General features: G+C 43.1%; 1 long non-coding RNA gene across 1 annotated transcript in view; it reads left to right on the forward strand.

The window, feature by feature from the left end:
* The window catches only part of LOC101153439 (uncharacterized), a 148,867-nt gene that overhangs the window by 5,335 nt on the left and 120,144 nt on the right, over positions 1 to 23,388 (forward strand). The window contains exon 2 of the long non-coding RNA XR_008670227.2: positions 4,741 to 4,796. This is a non-coding gene — a long non-coding RNA (uncharacterized lncRNA). The remainder of the gene's footprint in view (positions 1 to 4,740; positions 4,797 to 23,388) is intronic.

Genomic DNA, 23,388 nt, shown 5'->3' on the forward strand with positions numbered 1-23,388 from the left:
TTTTGTATTTGTTTGTTTGTTTGTTTTGAGACGGAGTCTTGCTCTGTCACCCATGCTGGAGTACAGTGGCGCGATCTCGGCTCACTGCAACCTCTACCTCCCAGGTTCAAGCGATTCTCATGTGTCAGCCTCCTGAGTAGCCGGGATTACAGGTGCCCGCCACCACACCCAGCTAATTTCTGTATTTTTAGTAGAGATGGGGTTTCACCATGTTGGCCAGGCTGGTCTGGAACTCCTGACCTCAGGTGATCCACCCACCTTGGCATCCCAAAGTGCTGAGATTACAGTAATTTTTGTATTTTTAGTAGAGATGAGGTTTTGCCACGTTGGCCAGGCTGCTCTCGAACTCCTGGCCTCAAGTGATCCACCCGCATCGAAGTTAAACATTTTAAATATCTACTGAAAACCTAACAACCTAACAGTTCTCTGGGAGGAATGACTCTGTGATCAATTCTGTGCCTAGGGAAAAGATCAGCCTCCTTTGAAAGTTATCTGAGGTGTTTTATGCATTTATACATGTCAAAATATATGTTCCTTCATAGAGCCAACCCTAGGAAAAGTTACACGAACCTGTCGGTCACCTTGTTCTCCAGACTCTTTTTTCTTTTAACCCTTCTCTTCGGCAAAACCAACCATTTGAATTTTCGTTCTGTGCCAAGCAGATGATTGATTTTAGTTTTTTAGAGACAGGGTCTTACTCTGTCACCCAGGCTAGAGTGCTGTGGCATGATCATAGCTCACTGCAGCCTTGAATTCCCAGGCTCAAGTGATCCTCCCCTGTCAGCCTCCTGAGTAGCTGGGACTACAGGTATGTGACACCACACTCGGCTACAGGCAGGTGATTTAAATGAGTGAATCAGTCTGGGTGTGACTGTGTATACATTGTTAAGTAGTAATGCCCTGAAAAAGCTCATGTAAATGAATTCATTGATATCAAACTTACTACTTGTCAAATATTTGCTCAAATTTTTTTTTCCATCACTCTGTGGGTCAAACAAAACACATCTGTGGGATGGATTTTGTGCATTCATCCCTGGCTTGTGAACTGTGGATTAAAGGACCAAAGAGCCACAGCTTCTGCCTTGGGAACAGTGGGAAAGACACAGTAATTTTAGCACAGTGCGGAAAATGTTACGAGAGTGATATGTGTGTTTAAATTCTATGATCCATCATTACAGTGACTCTCACACATACATCAACTCCCTTGTGCCTTTCTCTTGACAAACATCTATACTCTTTAAATTCAACTCTCCCACCTGCTCTACAGCTCCATCCAAGCAGGCTGATGAGGCTAGAAAAAAACAACCATGATGTGATGACTGACCCCACTTTAAGTGAACCCATCATGCTGCCTGGAAATCTTCCTGTATGCCTCTAGTTTATGTATTCTTCCATTTTCTTAGATGACTATTTCATACTTTCAAGTCGTTCACCAACATTTTAACAGTTCTTCTCTCAGCCTCACGCTCAGGTGATAGCCTTTCTTCATTTTGAAAATTGAAGCAAGAGGGTGTTTATCCCCATATATACTCACTACTTGCTTCTCTGCCCTTCTACTTAGCCTTGCATCCTGCTGTTACTATGCATTAACTGTCCATGCTACTTGTTTTTTGTTTTTTGTTTTTTTTTTGGTTTGAGACATCCAGGCTGGAGTACAGTGGTGCAATCTCAGCTCACTGCAACCTCCATCTTCAGGGCTCAAGTGATCCTCCCATCTCAGCACCCCAAGTAGCTGGGACCACAGGTACATGTCACCAAACCTGGCTAATTTTTGTTTGTTTGTTTGTTTGTTTGTTTTTTGAGACAGAGTCTTGCTCTGTCGCCCAGGCTGGAGTGCAGTGGCGCAATCTTGGCTCACTGGAACCTCTGCCTCCCGGGTTCCAGCAATTCTTCTGCCTCAGCCTCCCGAGTAGCTGGGATTACAAGTGCCCACCAGCATGCCTGGCTAATTTTTGTAGTTTTAGTAGAGACAGAGTTTCACTATGTTGGCCAGACTGGTCCTGAACTCCTGACCTCAGATGATCTGCCTGCCTCGGCCTCTCACAGTGCTAGGATTACAGGCCACCACTTCCAGTTATGCTTCTTTTTAAGGCCAGTTCTCCCATTTTTGCTAGATCGCACATTTTTAAACTTATTCAAAGATGTTATTTGAGCAATTTCCTTTTTTCTTCTGTATTATCAAATATTCCCTCTCTATTGACTCATTACCAACAGCAAACAAATGTTTAAACACACACACACACCCCCCCCTCTCTTGACCTATCTCTTCCAATTAATTAATTATTATTATTATTTTATGAGATGGAGTCTCACTCTTTCGCCCACACTGGAGTGCAGTGGTGCGATCTCAGTTCACTGCAACCTCCGTCTCCCAGGTTCAAGCAATTCTCCTGCCTCAGCCTCCCAAGTAGCTGGGACTACAGGTATGTTCAACCATGCCCAGCTAATTTTTGTATTTTTTAGTAGAGATGGAGTTTTACCATATTGGACAGGCTGGTCTCGAACTCCTGACCTCGTGATCCCCCCGCCTCAGCCTCCCAAAGTGCTGGGATTACAGGTGTGAGCCACCGTGCCTGGTCCCCTTTCAATTAATTTCTACATTCTCTGCTTCCCTCTCCTCCCATTCTCTCTTGAACCCTCTCTCATCATCAAAATGCCGTCAAAACTACTTTGTGGAGGTCAGTAATGACCTCCACATTATAAATCCACAGTGTGACAAATGTTTTGACACATCATTAACCCCTCTTGGAAATACTTTCTTCCCTTGGTTTCCAGCATACCACGCTCCTCTGATTTCCTCCTTCCTCTTCTTCTGGGGTCTCCTTGTCTAGGTTCCTCAAATCCTAGCCACTGCAAAATTGCTCCTGGATGTAAGAATGTCTAAATGTCATAACAAAGTTTGCTGTTTATTAGATGTTATGACATTTAGACATTCTTACAGTGTTTAGTTATTAAATTTTTTTCTCTTCACTCTGCTCACAGTGATCAGTGAGATCACTGATGACTTCTTCCAGTCTTAGGGTCTTAAATATCATCTATACATCGATCACTCGAACACTTATATTTTCAGCCTGGACATCTCCCAGGAACTCCAGATCTATTCAAAAGCTTGCTCTACAATTCCACTTGGATATCTAACAAGTACTTCACACTTCACATAACCCACTTAATATTATGAGCTGAATTTTGTCCCCTCAAAATTCATACGTAAAGGCCAAACTCCCAGTACTTCAGGATGCGAGATTTAGAAATATTTGGAGAAAAGGTCTTTTAAAATGGTGATTAAGTTAAAATGAGGCCCTTAGGGTGGACCCTCATCCAGTCTGACTGGTGTCCTTCTAAGAGGAGGAAGTTTGGACACACAAAAAGGAGATACCAGGGGCTTGTGAGCACAGAGGAAGAAAGGCCACATGAGGACACAGTGAGAAGGTGGCTGTGTGAAAGCCAAGGAGAGAGGCTCCAGAAGAAACCAAACTTGCTGATACCTCCTTGGATTTCCAGCCTCCAGAACTATGAGAAAATAAATTTCTGTTTTTTTTTTTTTTTTTTTTTTTTTTTTGAGACGGAGTCTCACTCTGTCGCCCAGTCTGGATGGAGTGCAGTGGCGCGCTCTCGGCTCACTGCAAGCTCTGCCTCCCAGGTTCATGCCATTCTCCTGCCTCAGCCTCCCGAGTAGCTGGGACTACAGGCACCCACCACCATGCCTGGCTAATGTTTTTGTATTTTTAGTAGAGACGGGGTTTCACTGTTGTTAGCCAGGATGGTCTCGATCTCCTCACCTTGTGATCCACCCGCCTCGGCCTCCTAAAGTGCTGGAATTACAGGCATGAGCCACTGCGCCCGGCCAATTTCTATTGTTTATGCAAACCAGTCTGTGGGATTTTGTTATGGTAGCTCTATGAAACTATTACCTATATTTAACAAAAAGAGATTGGTATTTCCACCGAAATTTGTTCCTCCTAGAGTCTTCCCCATCTCAGTAAATGGCACCTCCACCCTCAGGCCAAAATCCCAGCTTTTCCTTTTCACACACTTTATATTCAACTGGTCAGCAAATCCTGTTAGCTTTACTTTCAGAATACATCCAAAACTCAATTACTTCTCATTACTTCCATCTTGGTCCAAGGCACCGTACCTCTTATGTGGATTACCGTGATAACTTAAGAAGTTATAGTGTAGCAGGACAAGCCACAGGCAAAACCCCTCAGACACCGAGTTAAAGAAGGAAGGGCTTTATTCAGCTGGGAGCTTTGGCAAGACTCACATCTCCAACAGCTGAGCTCCCCGAGGGAGCAATTCCTGTTCCTTTTAAGGGTTCACAACACTAAGGGGGTCCGCATGAGAGGGTCGTGATCATTGAGCAAGCAGGGGGTACGTGACTGGGGGCTGCATGCACTGGTAATCAGATCGGAATAGAACAGGACAGGGATTTTCACAGTGCTTTTCTATACAATGTCTGGAATCTATAGATAACATAACTAATTAGGTCAGGTTTCGATCTTTAACTACCAGGCCCAGGGCGTGGCGCCGGGCTGTCCGCCTGTGGATTTCATTTCTGCCTTTTAGTTTTTATTTCTTCCTTCTTTGGAGGCAGAAATTGGGCATAAGACAATATGAGGGGTGGTCTCCTCCCTTAATAGTAGTAGTAGTAGTAGCAGCAGCAGTACCTCAGCCCTCCCAAGTAGCTGGGACTATAGGTGCATGCCACTGTGCCTGGCTAATTTTTTTTTTTTTTGGCAGGAAGTTATCACAGTAATCCAGATACGAGCTATGGTGATGTTCCATGATCATCAGAGGTACTGTGATGTACCTCCCTCTCTTGGCCTTAGACACCATCTATCAACATTCTGTTTTCAACACAGTAGGCATTTTCATGTCACTCCTCCCCTTGAAATCCTCCAAAGGCTTTTTGTCTCAAAGCCTTTACAGTGGCCTACAAGGGCTCACATGACTTGGCACTGCTGTATTTCCTATTTCATTTTTTTCCCTTTTTTTTTTTTTTTTTTTTTAAGAGACAGGATCTTACTCTGTCACCTAGGCTGGAGTGCAGTGGCACGATCATAGCTCACTCTAGCCTTGAGCTCCTGGGCTCAAGTGATCCTTCTACCTCAGCCTTCTAAGTAGCTGGGAATACAAGCGTGCACCACCATACTGAGCTAAATGTTAAATTTTTTGTAGAGTTGGGATCTCCCAAAGTTGTTCAAGCTGCTCCTAAACTCCTAGCCTCAAATGATCCTCCCACTTCAGCCTCCTGAAGTGCTGAGATCACAGGCGTGAGCCACTGTGCCCAGCCACAAGTATTTGTTGAGTACATTCTATTTGCCTCGTAATTTTTATTTTATTTTTATTTTTTGAGACGGAGTCTCGCTCTTGTTGCCCAGGCTGGAGTGCAATGGCACGATCTCCACTCACCCCAACTTCTGCCTCCTGGGTTCAAGCGATTCTCCTGCCTCAGCCTCCCGAATAGCTAGGACTACAGGCATGTACCACCACGCCCGGCTAATTTTGTATTTTTAGTGGAGATGGGGTCTCTCCATGTTGGTCAAGCTAGTCTCAAACTCCTGACCTCAGGTGATCTGCCCACCTTGGCTTCCCAAAGTGCTGGGATTACAGTCGTGATCCTGTAAAAAATTACTGGGCCAGCCAGTAATTTTTTTTTTTTTTTTTTTTTTAAGAGATAGAGCCTCACTCTTTTGCCCATGCTGGATTGCAGTGGTATGATCATATCTCACTGTAACCTCAACCTCCTGGGCTCAAGCAATCCTCCCTCCTCAGCCTCCCAAGTAGCTGGGACTACAGGCTTGCACCTGTAGACCACAGTTGTAGAACTGGCTAACTTTTAAATTTTTTGTAGAGATAGGTTCTTGGTCTCACTGTATTACCCAGGCAGATCTCAAACTCCTGGCCTCAGACAGTCCTTTAGCCTCAGCCTCCCAAAGGACTAGGATTACAGGAATGAGCCACTGTACCCCACCTTGCCTAGTAATTTACCAGACACTGTAGAAAGAGGATTAAGGCTCTCTCTTTAGGTTGCTTACAGTCCAGCACACTCAGAATCTCTGCTTCTCAATAGATCTGCCGTAAACGTATCAGTGACTATTTATTTAGGCATGTAATTTTTTTAAAAGCCTGAATTAAATATTTTCTAAACGTTTCTACAGAGGCTCTCTTGTCTTCCCATGAACCCTGAAAGATAGGAAAAAAGTAATGTATGCATATTTGAATCTCAATTACTAATTTCTCTTACTTTTTTCTTCCAATACCAGTTACTTTTCCCACATACCTGAATATATCTTGGTGAAAGATACTTGAATTCATTTATATATACAGATTTGCTTTAGGGGTATCTCCCCCAAATCCATAGTTGGCAAGCCCTATAATAGTGGTAGCATGATAGCTGCAGATCAACTTCCGCTTTTCTTTTTTCTTTTTTTTCTTTTTTCTTTGAGACAGGATCTCTGTTGCCTAGGCCAGAGTGCAGTGGTGTGATCATGGCTCACTGTAGCCTCGATCTCCCAGGGTCAAGCAATCCTCCCACCTCAGCCTCCCAAGTAGCTGGGACTACAGGTGTATGTCACCGTGCCAGCCTAATTTTTCTTTTTTTTGTATTTTTTGTAGACTAGGTTTCACTATGTTGCCCAGGCTGGTCTTAAAGTTGGGCTCAAGTGATCTGCCCATGTTGGCTTGCCAAAGTGCTGGGATTAAAGGTATAAACTGGCCGGGCATGGTGGCTCACGCCTGTAATCCCAGCACTTTGGGAGGCCGAGGCAGGAGCATCACGAGGTCAGGAGATCGAGACCATCCTGGCTAACACAGTGAAACCCCGTCTCTACTAAAAATACAAAAAAAAAAAAAAAAAGAAAGAAAAAATATTAGCCAGATGTGGTGGCGGGCGCCTGTAATCCAAGCTACTCGGGAAGCTGAGGCAGGAGAATGGCGTGAACCTGGGAGGCGGAGCTTGCAGTGAGCCGAGATTGCACTACCGCACTCCAGCCTGGGTGACAGAGCGAGACTCCGTCTCAAAAAAAAAAAAAAAAAGGCATAAGCCATTGCACCCAGTCCTATTTTCTTTTTTCAAGCTCAAATTTACTCCAAAAATGTACTAAAATAATAGAATCCCAAAAACAAGCTGTATCTTCTTACAACAGGGTCATTCTTGGCTCTGAAGCAAACAATCATCCTTGTAAGGTGCGTTGGGTGGGGGCAGAATGGTTCAGTGGAAAGTTTTGAGGTAATCTCAAATTCTGTTATTGGGTAAAGCAAGTTTTAATAGACCAAGTTATTTAACTTTTCTGAGGCTCAGTTTTCTCAAATACGGCTTTGGTTCTATATCTGTTTAGCCAGGAGTATGGTGAAAAATTTAATGAGACAGTATGTATAAGGTACCTAGCAAATAGTGATATAAGTGTTAATAAAGGGGAAGGAATTTGTTCACCAACCTGTCTTTTGGGAGAACTTTGGTGCTCAAGTTGTAACTCTGATTTATGCATCCTTGAATACATTTACGCTTCTCCATAGCTTGCTATCAATAAATAAGCAACTGACAAGTCAGAGTAAGATTGCCTACTTACTCCTCAAAGCCATATTCATAATTTAATTTATAGGCAAGCATTTTATGGGTAAAACTACCCCCCTACTTGATTATGTAATCTAACTGCTTTTTAAGGTTCAACAGATGCATTTAGGATTACAATCCTCTACAAATTATCACTTATGTGAAAATTTGCTTATTAAAAATGTTACAGAGCCATGGTTAAATTTGAATGTGCATATTTTTCTTTCTTCAAATTATTTTTATCCTAAGTGAATTAATTCAGGAACAAAATCAAATATTGCATATTCTCATTTATAAGCGGGGGCTAAACATCAGGTACTCATTCACATAAAGATGGCAACAGTAAGGCCGGGTGCAGTGGCTCACGTCTGTAAGCCCAGCACTTTGGGGGGCTGAGGCAGGCGGATCACCTGAGGTCGGGAGCCTGACCAATATGGTGAAACCCTGTCTCTACTAAAAATACAAAAATTAGCCGGGCTGTGGTACCACGCATCTGTAATCCTAGCTACTCAGGAGGCTGAGGCGGGAGAATCGCTTGAACCCGGGAGCCGAAGGTTTCAGTGAGCCAAGTTCACGCCACTGTACTCCAGCATGGGTGACAGAGGGAGACCCTGTCTCAAAAAAAAAAAAAAAAAGCAACAGTAGACATGGGGACTACTAGACGGGGGAGGGTGTGAGGGGGCCAAGGACTGAAAACTCAATTGTTGGTTACTATGCTCAGTACCTGGGTGATAGGATCCTTTGTACCCTAAACCTCAGCATCACCCAATATACGCTGGTAACAAACCTGTACATGTACCCACTGAATCTAAAATAAAAGTTGAAAAAGAAAAAAGGAAAGAAAAAAAAGAATAGCAAAGACAAAGAAAACCTATTAATGGAAATCATAAGTGAAAAGCTCAGAGCCATGAATGTAGGACACCAATATATAAATCATCAACAGAAGAAGAATTGAAGAATGCCAAAAAAGATCTTCTGCAGCCAAAGCATGGACATTTCTAAGCTACACAAATAAATACAAATAATAGAGTGAGGTAAAAGAGCTTCCTAATTCACATGAAGAAACTCGTGTACATTTAATTAATTAATTAATTAATTTTATTTTTTGAGATAGAGTCTTGCTCTGTCACCCAGGCTGGAGTGCAGTGGTGCGATCTCGGCTCACCGCAACCTCCATCTCCTGCGTTCAAGCAATTCTCCCTGCCTCAGCCTCCCGAGTAGCTGGGATTACAGGCATGAACCACCACGCCTGGCTAATTTAAAAGGCCAAATACAACTACCAGAAAAGTAAATTATTTACCAATTTACTCGACAATAATGATACAAAAATTCAAAATAAAGTATTGGCAAATTAAAAATAATTTAATATATGTGTTAAAATATAACAATATATATTTAAAAATTTCAAAGATAACTTGACATGTTGATAGATATATTACACAGGGTAGAGACTTAATACATGAATGCAGATTCACTCTATTTGATTCTGGTTGATCCCTTTGCTAAGCCTGTGGATATAGTGCAATCAGAGATGATTTACATGTTAGTCTTGAATCAATGAAGTTTTTTTACAGGCTAAAATCTATTTTCTGACTAGTGGGAATAACCTGATTTTTATGTCTTGCTGATATCTTACTGTTTTCGTCTTTTCTATCAGGGGTGCTAGCTGAAGTGGGGAAAATCAGAGTTTATTGCTGGAGGAATGGAGAGAGGAAGAATGAGGGGATATTTCAAAGCAGTGGATTTGCATATTGGCTCTCCTATTTCCTAGCTGTGTAACCTCACACATGTCATTTAAACTTCATGACTCTCAATTTCTTTATCTTAATATGAAAATTATAGGCTGGTCACGGTGGCTCACGCCTGTAATCCCAGCACTTTGGGAGGCTGAGGCAGGCGGATTATTTGAGATCAGCATTTTGAGACCAGCCTGACCAATATAGCGAAACCTGGTCTCTACTAAAAATACAAAAATTAGCTGGGCTTGGTGGCACATGCTTATAATCCCAGTTACTTGGGAGGCTGGTGTGGGAGAATTGCTTGAACCTGGAGGTGGAGGTTGCAGTGAGCTGAGATGTGCCACTGCACTCCAGCCTGGGAGACTCAACTGACTCTGCAGATTCACAAAGTTGTGAGGATTCTGTGAAAGCTTTTGTAAACTATGAATGTCCCATGAATTTGAGGTATATTTTGAAGTCCAAAAGGTGAATAAATGATGTTACTACTTAATTTGCGATTTATACTTACACCAGTAAAAATCAAATGTGAATTACATATGTTCTGACGATAAAACAGACTTTAAAAAAATGTGAATTACCTTTTAAGCACTACCTGTTACTATGCATAAGACAGATATTTGACACTGTTTTAATATGGTAATGGTACTCAATATATGGAGTTGCTACTGTTACTGAATTAAGACTTATGCTGTCTTAATACATGAGATACTTTGTTGCTAAGCTTTCCCCCTTCCTCCTCTCCCCCGCCCCACACACAGACATCACCTTCAAGCAGATACCCTTCCTCTTCTCTGCGTTCTCTTCCTGTTCGCTGGCCCCTTACCTTCGGCTTTTAAGCATGCATATTTATCCATATCTTGAAAGAAATTGCTTGGCCGATTGCTTCCTGTCTCAACCACATTATTTCTCTTCTTCCTTACGTCATCAATGAGAAAAGTGTATTAGCAGATTTCAGTGGTATAGCAGTAATCTAGTGGGCATACTGTGTTTCATCAGTCACTACAAATGCTTTCTTTCTTTCTTTCTTTCTCTTTCTTTCTCTTTCTTTGTTTCTTTCTTTTCTTTTCTTTTCTTTTCTTTTGTTTCTTGACGGAGTCTTGCTCTGTCGCCCAGGCTGGAGGGCAGTGGCGCGATCTCGGCTCACTACAAGCTCCGCCTCCTGGGTTCACGCCATTCCCCTGCCTCAGCCTCCCGAGTAGCTGGGACCACAGGCACCCGCCACCACACCCAGCTGATTTTTTGTATTTTTAGTAGAGACGGGGTTTCACCATGTTAGCCAGGATGGTCTCGATCTCCTGACCTCGTGATCTGCCCACCTTGGCTTCCCAAAGTGCTGCGATTACAGGCGTGAGCCAGCGCACCCGGCCTAAATGCATTCTCTTTCAATCTCCAATCTACTTAGAGATATGGCTTGCCTCCCCCTGCCGACTTCACTTACCAGTTTGTATTAATTATCAATGGGCTCTGTAGTAATAATGATAGCAAAATATATCCTCAATAGTTTTATATATTGTCAACCACTAATGGAATATTTTTCTTGTTTATGACTTACAGCCATGGCAATAAGACGGTCTCAGTCGTATTTTTCTCAATCCTGTAACTTTCTGTAAATGAGAACTTTAATAAAAAGTTCAGGCCGGGCGCGGTGGCTCACGCCTGTAATCCCAGCACTTTGGGAGGCCGAGGCAGGCGGATCACGAGGTCAGGAGATGGAGACTATCCTGGCTAACACGGTGAAACCCCATCTCTACTAAAAATACCAAAAAAATTAGCTGGGCGTGGTGGCGGGCGCCTGTGGTCCCAGCTATTCGGGAGGCTGAGGCAGGAGAATGGCGTGAACCCGGGAGGGAGAGCTTGCAGTGAGCCGAGGTCACACCACTGCACTCAAGCCTGGGCGACAGAGCGAGACTCCGTCTCAAAAAAAACCAAAAACCAAAAAACAAAAAAAGTTCAGAAACATACATTTCTCTCTCTCTTCTTCTTCTTTTTTTTTTTTTTTTTTTTTTTTTAATGAGACAGAATCTCACTCTGTCACCCAGGCTAGAGTGCAGTGGTGCAATCTCAGCTCACTGCAGCCTCCACCTCCTGGGTTTGACTGATTCTCCTGCCTCAGCTTTCCAAGTAGCTGGGACTGCAGGAGTGCGCCACCACATCCGGCTCTTTTTTTTTTTTTTTTTTTTTTTTTGTATTTTTAGTAGAGACAGGGTTTCACCATGTTGGCCAGGCTGGTCTCCAACTCCTGACCTCAAGTGATCTGCCCGCCTCGGCTTCCCAAAGTGCTGGGATTACAGGCATGAGCCACCGCGCCCAGCCTTTCTCTGATATTTTAAAATCATGACTCTACAATAGTTATTGGTGAATACAAAATGTTGAAAACCTCCGGTTTATACCTGCTGCCTCCATTTTCTTTTCTTTTTCTTTTCTTTTCTGTCTTTTTTTTTTTTTTTTTGAGACGGAGTCTCGCTCGGTGACCCAGGCTAGAGTGCAGTGGCGCAATCTTGGCTCTCGGCTCACTGCAAGCTCCGCCTCCCGGGTTCACGCCATTCTCCTGCCTCAGCCTCCTGAGTAGCTGGGACTACAGGCGCTCGCCACCACGCCCGGCTAATTTTTTGTATTTTTAGTAGAGACCGGGTTTCACCATGTTAGCCAGGATGGTCTCGATCTCCTGACCTCGTGATGCGCCGGCCTCGGCCTCCCAAAGTGCTGGGATTACAGGCGTGAGCCACCGCGCCCGGCCGCTGCCTCCATTTTCTTTACGTTTGCTTCTTCCTTAGCTGCCTACACTGAGGCTTCCCCTCTTACTGCTTTGGAAATGTTCTCTTGAAACACAGCTACCAACAATTCCTTTCTTGTCAAATTCAAAAGCCACTGATTTTACTTCACTATTTGCCAACGCTGATCGTGCTTCTTTTCTTGAAACATTCTCTTCATTTTCACTGTCAGACCATACATCATCCTGGATGCATCCGGACAGAATGAGAACTGTGGCTGCTGCTGCTCCTACTGTAACTGTTACTCCTTTTACTTAGTAGTCAGCTTTCCTTCACTGCTTACTGTAATTTCCACAGCAACCCTTAGGAGATCGGTATTATTATCCCCATTTTACAGTTGAGGAAACATGCTCAAAATTTAATCAACGGGTTCAAATTCACACACCAGAACAGGATCTGCTCTGGGAAATGTTAGATTTTGCAACGGAAAAGAAGAAAAAGTTTTTTTCTAACTGGATCACAGCATACTATGTTGTTTATATTTAGATTAACTAGACTTTGTTTTATTCCATTTATCTGTAGTTTTGGGAAGTACTGTACATTTGGAAAGATGCCATTTCAAGTAATTTTTCTACCCAGGCTGTCCATTTACAATTATCTGGTCACCTTTGAGTCACTTTCACCAAAATCAGAGAAGGTGGCTAGATAGCAAGTTGTGATATGCCACTGATTTTTTTTCCCCCCTTTTCAAGTTAAGTGGCTCCTGTAAGAATGGCAATGCAACCTTGGATTTATTCAGAGAATGCTCTAACCACATACACTACATCAAAAAGTATAGTCTCAGAATTTGACAGATGACAATAAAAATTTCCAGTTAAACTATGTATTATAGATTGTTCAATTTTTGGCAGAGTGGATATTATTGAAGGCACTATAATGATAAGGTAGGATTTAGTTACATACTTTAATTACATACATACTTTGTTTTCTCAAGCAAATGTGTAACAATGGTGTGATCTAGCTACAAAATATTTCCTTAAGATTTTTGTTGGCATGTCAGTGCTAACAATTAGGAATTAAGTGTTTTAAATTTCATCTGAAATTAGTGGTTTAAATACAATGATAAATGGTTTTCATGGTTGTCAGCCTTCATTAATGTTATATTAAACCTCTTGAGTATGTTATACCACTACTTTGTTATTTAACTGATGGATCTGAAAACCCATAAAGATGCAGTATTTGTCTTACAAATAGCAAATGTATAGTCTTTGATTTGATCATTTAATGTACCCTTTTTTTCACAGCCATTTGGCTTTAATCCTGTAACAGGTTATTGTCACTTGTCTTTTATTTATCTACCAAAATGCCCTCAGTCATCTCATGAATAAATCAATGGAGGGAAGAGAGAATTATGAGTTATCCCAAAGATATATTAATGGCATTATTCCAATATAAATAGAATGAGGAAAAGAAGAATTATGCATTAGTAATGATGTTTTTCATTGCAGAGCAATTTCTACCTCGCAAAGGATTTTCATATAGATCCTCTTTCTTCATACTTAGCATTATATAGCTGAGGAAATTATAGTATTAAGTGACTTGTCTGAAGCCACACAGCAAGCATCGGATCTGGAATTAGAAAGCAAGTCTTCTCATGACCAGCCATTGTTCTTTTATAGTTTACCTTATAGATGGCATGAAAGTGACTTTTTTGTGGAATAGTTATTACAACTTCTCACCCCCCAATGTATCTACTTGTGAAAATAATGGGTTTTTTGTTTTGTTTTGTTTTGTTTTGTTTTGTTTTTTGAGACGAGTCTCGCTCTGTCGCCCAGGCTGGAGTGCAGTGGCACGATCTCGGCTCACTGCAATCTCTGCCTCCTGGGTTCAAGCAATTCTCCAGCCTCAGCCTCCTGAGTAGCTGGGATTACAGGCGCCCACCACCACGCCCAGCTAATTTTTGTATTTTTAGTAGAGACGGGGTTTCACCATGTTGGTCAGGCTGGTCTTGAACCCCTGACCTCATGATCCGCCCGCCTCGGCCTCCCAAAGTGCTGGGATTACAGGCGTGAGCTACCACACCCGGCCTGACTTACATGTTAAGGTGTCCAAATTGATTGAGATGTTCTTCTATCATAATTTATAGAATCTCTTCTACCATAATTTACTCCTTAACTGATGACCTTGGAGAATGAGCAGAATAACAGATGAGAAAGGGCTCAGGGAGAAAGAGAAATGTATGTGCTCTCACTGGGCATGGTAGCTCATGCTTGTAGTCTCAGCACTTTGGAGGCCCAGGCAAGAGGATTGCTTGAGTTTAGAAGTTTGAGACCAGCCTGGGCAACATAGCAAGACCTCGTCTCTACTAAACATAAGAAAAAAAAAAAAAAAGCTGAACATGGTGGCACGCCTGTAGTCCCAGCTACTTGAGAGGTTGAGATGGGAGGATCGCTTGAGCCTGGGAGATCAAGGCTACAGTGAGCTAAGATTGCACCATTGCACTCCAGCTGGGTGGCAGAGTGAGACCCTGTCTCTAAAAAAAAAAAAGTAAAAAAGAGACCGAGATGTATGTGTTCTCTACACTACTCATTATAAGGATGCAGGTGGGGATCAACTGGTTTATAAACAAGGTTTTACTTCCTCTTCCTGATCTGAACTGTATCCTCATTTCCTCTATCTTTATTTGATGTGAAATGTATTGATGGTCATATATCAATTTCTTCTGTACACTCAGTGATACAGGAAGTGTCCTGGTAAGCACTGGCACCCAAAACAGTAAAGATAAAAGCTTTAGTCTGAATTTTGCAGTTGGGAAAGTTGAAGTTGGGGGTGAAATGACTGAGCCACAGTGGGTTACTTAGCTTCCTGATACCTAGGCAGAGCTGTTTCCTCCAGGATTTGGTGACTTAGTAACCTCCTCCTGTTATTAGAAATTTCTCCCTTAGAGAAAACCAAAATTTGCTTCATTGTGATATTTACCCTCTGGGCCTATGTTTGCCCTCCAAGGCTGCATTGAACAAACGACTTTCTCCTTGTCTCCCCTGCATATGTCTTATGCAGCTTAGGGTCAGAACTGGATTTGATTTCTGAGGAAACATCACCAACCAAGAATCTTTTTGTTTTTCCAGATAGAGGGTTTTGCTCTGTCACCCAGGCTGCAGTGCAGTGGTACCATCACAGCTCACTGTAGCCTCACACTCCTGGGCTCAAGTGATCTTCCCACCCCAGCCTCCTGAGTGGCTGGGATTACATGGGAGCCCCACCATGCCCTGCTATTTTGTTTTTAAATTTTTGTAGAGATGGGGTCTCGTTAGGTTGCCCTGGCTAATCTTGAACTCCTGCCTCAAGCGATCCTCCCTCCCCAGCCTCCCAAAGTGCTGGGATTACAGGTGTGAGCCACTGCACCTGGCTGTCCAACGGACTTCTAAACAAAGCTTATTTTTGTTATAATAAAAACAAATGAAGATTAAGCAATCTAAAGACAAAGCCTCCTGAGTAGCTAGGACCACAGTGGCCCATCACCATGCCCAGCTAATTTTTGAATTTTTTGTAGGAACAGAGTTTCTCCATGTTGCTCAGGCTGGTCTGCAGCTCCTGGGCTCAAGCGATCCTCCTGCCTCAACCTCCCAAAGTGCTGTGATTACATATATGATCCACTGTGCCTGGGCTAGTACACTGTATTTTATCTCACTCTCTCATCTCAGAGGGAGGCTGAGGTAATTTACACATATACGCATGCACACACCCCATTTGTTGGACATCTACAATGTCCCTAATCCTTACAAGTTAGATTTTATTATCCCCATTTTACAGATGAGGAATCTGTGGTTAGATAACTCTTTAAAATCACTCAGCTAGAAAGTGGCTACAGTGGCATTAGAACTAAAAATTCCCATGGGATGAATGCCTTGGCTTTAAGTCCTTGCTCTTTTCACTGTAATATGCTGCGTGTCAGATCACATGGAATATTTGTGGTAAAGGTAAGAAACTTCAGAAGGGCACAGAACTAGTTTTGGAGCTGGAATCAGTTTTGTGTTGTCTTGATTTTGTTCCTATTTGCTTGTGTAGTTTGCTAGATGTTACTTGCTTGAAAAGAAGTATCAATTGGGCTCATTTTTCCCCAAGTCCTTACAAACAGTGGTGCCTGTTTGATCCTTTGATTTAAAAAGAAATTGATAGTACCTTTAAGACTGTATGGATGGCAAGCTACTCCAAGGCTGGACTACGTCTCTAGTTTCCTGAAAATGATTCCTCTCTAGGATTTACAGTTTGCTGGCTTTTAAGACATAATAGAAAACACAATTCTCTCCTTAAGCCCTGCAAGTCCTTGGCCGGGCACAGAAGCTCACACCTGTAATCCCAGCACTTTGGGAGGCCAAGGAGGGGGGATCATGAGGTCAGGAGTTCAAGACCAGCCTGGCCAACATGGTGAAACCTCGTCTCTACTAAAAATACAAAAATTAGCCTGGCATGGTGGTGTGCGCCTGTAATCCCAGCTACTCAGGAGGCTGAAGCAGGACAATCGCTTGAATCCAGAAGTTGCAGTGAGCCAAGATCGCTTCATTGCACTCAAGCCTGGGTGACAGAGTGAGACGAGACTCTGGCTCAAAAAAAAAAAAAAAAAAAAAAAAAAAAAGCCTTGCAAGTCCTGAGGGGGCCCAGTGCTAAGACAAAAGGATATGGTCGTTTTCCCAAAAGGTTAAGGAGAATAGTTAGGTACAAGGATACCACACACCATCCTCAAACGGACAGAATTTTTGCCAGATACTGTTAATAAGTCAGATTTAATTGATAGATGGGTAAGATCTGAAATAACAGTCAGTCAAAAACAAGAGCTTTATTCTTCAAATCATCCTAAACTCCAAACTTCCCCCAAATGGCTTGAGTTCACATTAAAGCCCAAACCTTCCATTTCTAAAGGAACAGAAATACATCGCAGTTCCCCGAATTATCTTTCCCTTCAGCATTGCCTGTCCACTCAGTTTAGACTATTCTGAACTATCAGGCTCGGGGTGGTGGCAGGCTCTGCTCACCCAAGCTTTCCATTTTGATCAGTTTAATTCCCTAGGAGCCGACTGCCATCGGAAGGAAGAGAAATTGTGAACTCGCGCTGGGCTGCGGGGGAGGGGAGGGCTGGCCAGTGAGGACTCCTATCTCTGGGGCTGGTCACCCAGCCTCAAACAAATCTGCATCACACTGGGGGGTCTCACCCCTTTTTCTATGTCAATGATCCCCATTTGTTCCAAGTGCTTGGGGTTTCAGGTCCTGGTGAGCCATTCTCATTTATCTTCCTTTTGTTTTCTGCCTTAACTACTGACAATTATCATTTATTCTGTTCCTTTTAGCTTGGTGGTGAGTGCTGAGGCTTTGCTAGCCTTTCAGTTCCGCCATTCAGCCTCTTTCTAAAAAAACAAAAACAAAAACAAAAACAAAAACAAAAACAAAAACAAAAACTGGGGCTTACCAGTACCTTGATCTGTCTCTGACTAACAAGATGTCTTAGAGTTGGAGGGGATTTCTCAGTCCAGATTTTTCCTTGAATTTTCTTCCGTGTCAGAAAAGATTTAAAGATAAAAAAGTGCTCTTCCAATGGTGGCCTTGAGTCAGATGGCCCTGAATCAGATTTCTCCCTCTTCTTTAAAACCTTATTGAGGATCTTTCTGTCCTCAGCAAAATGCACACAATTTTAGAGGTTCACAGACCTTCTCATCTTTTAAACCTTTTTGAGGTTCTTTCTGTCCTCAGAAAAATGCACACAATTTTAGAGGCTCACAGACCTTCTGATACCCATCAATGTACTGTCTCCAAATTAGGATTCCTGCCTGCGCTAGCGTACTTCTGGAGTTCTGAGATCTGATCTAGTATGAAGACCTCAGTAGTGAATGTGGCTTTTGAGATGGAATAATCTGATTTCCTCTCAGTTTCCCATAATTTTCAGCCTCATATATCAGAAAATCTGGGAGCACTGTGTGCCATGGCATGGGAATATGTAATTACTCTCCAACTGGCTCTCATATTTTCCTAGAACATCAACACCAACACTCTGTTAATTCATAGCCTTTTTAGAGGAAGTGGAGCTCCAACATTCCCATTCATTGCATGTGGCAGTAAAGTGACCTCTAGTGGACTTTCCTGGTAGTTTATAGAAAATTCTGGAATAAGGAGCTGTCAATTGTGGGTAGAGGGACAGATTATTGAAATTAGATCTGCTGGGCACTGAAGTTTATTTGGCTGCAAAAGGTCAGCTTCAATGCCAAGTCTGGGGCAGATGAAGGGGCTACATTTGAATGAAGCAAGATTCATCATTGTTTCAAAGTGGCTTCAAGAGACTTTGAGTACCCTGGAACTAACATTTCTCTAAAGAAAGATCAAGGATTAGGTTATGAATAGACCAACCCACTGGATTGATTTTGGGGGACAAAAAACCGTCTCTTTGAAATAATAAGCAGTAAGAATAATTTGAAGTCATGATGTAATTTTAGGTAAAAGCAATGGAGTGAATATTCCACATTTTATGTTCTGAGTGGTGGGACTTTAGGTGGGAGGAAGAGAAGGAAACTAATATTATTAAAGTTCCAGCTGAGGGCTAAACATTTATTTTAATCTTCATAAAACGTCTGAGAGGTAGTTTTATTTTTAGTATCATCTCCAGCAAATAAATTATTGCATACGATTTGATGGATTCTGACAGGCTCTTCAATCAAGTGCTATAGGGACCCAGGAATGCTGTGATTACCTGGGGAGAGAGAAGGGGGAGGGGCAGCATCAGAAAGGAATGAACATTTGTGCAGGCTATTGTGTTGTCCAGTAGAGTAACCACTAGCCATTATGTGGCTATTTAAATTTCAATTCATTCAAATAAATTAAAAATTCAGTTCCTCAGTTGTACTAGCCACATTTAAAGTACGCAGTAGCCACATGCAGCTAGTGGCTACTTTAATGGACAACACAGGTCATTGCAGAAATGTCTTTAAAAAGGTATTGGAGGGAGGCTGGGTGCAATGGCTCACACCTGTAATCCTAGCACTTTGGGAGGCCGAGGAGAGTGGATCACTTGAGGTCAGGAGTTTGAGACCAGCCTGGCCAACATGGTGAGACCCTGTCTCTACTAAAAATATAAAAGTTAGCTGGGCATGGTGGCGCACGCCTGTAATCCCAGCTATTTGGGAGGCTGAGGCAGGAGAATTGCTCGAACCCCGGGTTTGGAAGTTGTAGTGAGCCGATATCACGCCACTGCACTCCAGCCTGGGCAACAGAGTGAGACTCAGTCTCAAAAAAGAAAAAGAGAAAAAAAGAAAAAGAAATGTGCTGGGGGAAAGACTAGGTGTTTGAATTTATTAGATTGAGGGACTACCCTGTCAAAAGCATAGTGGAGGAATGAAACAGACAAGGAACCAAAAGCAGCTCTGTATGGCTGGAATCAGTACAATGTAGAAATGTTCAGAGATAAAGTTCTCTTTGTTTCTTTCTATATTTCCATTTACTTCTCAGTCTCTCTTTTTTTCTTTGAGACAGGGTCTCACTCTGTCACTCAGGCTGGATTGCAGTGGCGTAATGATGGCTCACTGCAGCCTCAACCTCCCGGCTCAAGTGATCCTCCTGCCCCAGCCTCCTAAGTAGCTGGGACTATAGGCACACACCACCATGCCTGCTACTTAAATTTTTTTTTTTTTTTTTTTTGAGACAGGGTCTCCCTATGTTGCCCAGGCTGGTCTTGACCTCCTGGGCTCAAGGGATCCTCCCGCCTTGGCCTCCTGAAGTGCTGGGAGCACAAGCATGAGCCACTGCAATGGCTTCAGTTTCTTTTTTCTTTTCTTTTTTTTTTTTAAATTTTAGGCAGAGTCTCGCTCTGTTGCCAGGCTAGAGTGCAGTGGTGCCATCTTGGCTCAGTGCAACCTCTGCCTCCCGGGTTCAAGCGATTCTCCTGTCTCAGCCTCCCGAGTAGCTGAGACTACAGGCTTGCACCACCATGCCCAGCTAATTTTTGTATTTTTAGTAGAGACTGGGTTTCACCACGTTGGCCAGGATGTTCTTGATCTCTTGACCTTGTGATCAGCCCACCTCAGCCTCCCAAAGTGCTGGGATTACAGGCGTGAGCCACCACGCCCGGCCTGCTTCAGTTTCTTTTGAGGGCTTCTCTTCTACCTACTTCTGAGTTCTTCCTGTAGCTTAGGGCTGTGTGCTAGCTCCTCTCTCTGCTTTCTATACACTCTTCCTGAGAGCTCTCACTCATATGCTTACCTGACTGCTTCCATTACCATCTCTATGCTGATTGATTTCCAAACCCCTATCTCCAGTCTAAATCAATTTTTATTTCTCTTTTCTCTGCCCAGCTTTAACCTTGTATTGATCTTTGTCTTTATTTCATTTTTGTACTTTTTTTGGCATTCTTATTCAAATCAATAGTAGCTGACTCTTAGGCTGGGCACAGTGGCTCACGCCTATAATCCTAGCACTTTGGGAGGCCAAATTGGGTGGATTGCTTGAGTACAGGAGTTTGAGACCAGCCTGGCCAACATGGTGAAACCCTGTCTCTACTAAAAATACAAACATTAGCAGAGTGTTGGCACATACTTGTGGTCCCAGCTATGAGCTGAGGCATGACAGTCTCTGGAACCCAGGAGGTGAAGGTTGCAGTGAGCTGAGATCGTGCCACTGTACTCCAGCCTGGGCAACTCCAGAGTGAGATCCTGTCTCAAAAAATAAAATAAAAATAAATAAAAAATAGCTGATTCTCTCTCTCTCTCTCTCTTTTTTTCCTAAAGAGACAGAGTTTTGCTCTGTTGCCTCAACTCCTGGGCTCAAATGATCCTTCCACCTCAGCCTCCTCAGTAGTTGAGACTATGACTTTCAAATTTATTATCTCTGGTCTAGATTGGTTTTTTGAACTTTAGACCTTTGTATAAAACACTTGACATCTTCATTTGGATGACTTCATAGGTGCCTCAAACCTAAAACTAATATGTCCAAAATTGGATTCATCATCTCTCCACCATGCCCAAAATAACTGCCTCCTCCTCTGTTCCCATCTTGAAGAATGGTGGTGCCACATCCTGAGTTGTTGAAGCCAGAAACCTGGAGGCCATTCAAGCTGCCTCTCTCTCTTCCTCACTCCTCCCTCCTTCATCCAGTCTATCACGAGGTCTTATTGGTTCTACCTTTAAATATCTATCTGTTCTGCAGGCTTTCAGTCTTGCCTCTCATGCACAAGCCATTCTCCATCGAACAGCTAGAGTGACTTTCTAAAACACAAATCTGATTAAGTTATTCTCTCACTTAAACCTACTGAATGACCTTTAGGACTAACTCCAAACACCTTTAGCTGAGTTCCAGGCCTGTATGATTCTATCCTTGTCTACCTCTCCAGTCTTAATTCTTTCTCCTCTTCTCATGTCAAGATCACCTCTTTTCTGAGCCTTTGCATATGCTTGTTCCCTCTGCCTCCTTTCTTTGGCTAATGCTCTACTCATCCTTCAGCTCTGAACCAAGGTGTAAAGCCCCCTAAGACAGCTTTCCATTCCTTTCCAGGACTGGGTTTCTATTCCTTTCTAGGACACACTAGGCTTTGAGAACTACAAGGGCAAAAACCAGGTCTGTATGGTTCAGCACTCTTTTTTTTTTTTTTGAGCCAGAATCTTGCTCTGTTGCCCAGGCTGGAGTGCAGTGGCACAATCTCGGCTCACTGCAACCTCCACCTCCTGGGTTCAAGTGATTCTCCTGCCTCAGCCTCCTGAGTAGCTGGGATTACAGATGCATACCACCATGCCTGGCCAATTTTTATATTTTTAGTAGAGACGGGGTTTCACCATATTGGTCAGGCTAGTCTGGAACTCCTGATCTCAGGTGATCCACCTGCCTTGGCCTCCCAAAGTGCTGGGATTACGGGCATGAGCCACTGCACCTGGCCTTGGTTCAGCACTTTATCCCCAGTGATCAGCACAGTGTCTGGAGTACAAAAGGTGCTCTTGTATAAATATTTATGTGATATAATGTTTATACAAAAAGAAATATTTGTTGGATAGATGCATGAATGGAGAAAAAGACCAGGCTGGGATTTTATGCCATGCTACAGCATCTAGGGGTTTTTTTCTTATAACTGGTGGGAGCTAGTGAAGGATTTTAAGTGGGAAAGCAACATAAACATTTGCCTTTTGGAAAAGTCCCCAAGTGATGCAGATTATGACTGGGATGGGGATGATGGCTGGAAGCTAGAAGCAGCAATATTGAAATGTTATCACAGTAATCCAGGAAAGAAATCAGGACCTGAATTAAGATAGTGGCAGGGGGGATAAAGATGGGTTGATTTCGAGAGACAGGGACTCAGAATGATGGCATCTGGTAACTATTTGTTGGGGTGAGTAAAAGAGAAGAGTTCAAGATGACTTCCAGATTTCTTTTTTTTTTTTTTGAGACAGTTTTGCTGTGCAGTTGTGTGATCTCAGCTCACTGCAACCTCCATCTCCCGGGTTCAAGCGATTCTCTTGCCTCAGCCTCCAGAGTAGCTGGGATTACAGGCAAGCACCACCATGCCCGGCTAATTTTTGTATTTTTTAGAGACAGGGTTTTGTCATATTGGCCAGACTGGTCTAGAGCTCCTGACCTCAGGTGATCCCCTCACCTCGGCCTCCCAAAGGGCTGGGATTGTAGGCGTGAGCTACTGCTCCTGGCCTGACTTCCAGATTTCTAACTGGATGAATGAGTGATTCACAAATACTTGAGGAGGGTCTGGAGGAGGAAGTCACAACTGAAGTTAATGAATTCCGCTTGGGAGGTGGTAAATCTGGTTACCTCTAGGTTATCCAGGTGAACCTAATAGGCAAGAGGTTAGAATTGAAGATAGAGATTTTGTCATTAGTGTAAGAGAGGTACTTGAAAAATACAAGTGAAGGTGAGAGATCACCCAGTGACAAGATAAGAAAGTCAATGATTGATAATGATGGAACTCTAGGGGATACTGACCTTTTTTTCTTTTTTTTTTCTTTCTCAGATGGAGTCTCACTCTGTCGCCTAGGCTAGAGTGCAGTGGTGCTGTCTCAGCTCACTGCAACCTCCACCTCCTGGGCTCAAGGATTATAAGTGTGCACCATCACTCCCGGCTCATTTTTGTGTTTTTAATAGAGACACGGTTTCACCATGTTGGCCAGGCTGGTCTCGAACTTCTGAGCTCAAGTGATCCACCTGCCTTGGCCCCACAAAGTGCTGGGATTATAGGTGTGAGCCACCACATCTGGCCAGTGACATTGATTTTTGTTTTAAGTTATTTTTAAAAATGTGGCTGGACACAGTGGCTCACTCCTGTAATCCTAGCACTTTGGGAGGTCGAGGTGGGCTGATTGCTTGAGCTCAGGAGCTGGAGACCAGCCTGGGCAACATGGCGAAACCC

This window comes from Gorilla gorilla, chromosome 10, assembly GCF_029281585.2.
Source record: "Gorilla gorilla gorilla isolate KB3781 chromosome 10, NHGRI_mGorGor1-v2.1_pri, whole genome shotgun sequence".
Classification (NCBI taxonomy): domain Eukaryota; kingdom Metazoa; phylum Chordata; class Mammalia; order Primates; family Hominidae; genus Gorilla; species Gorilla gorilla.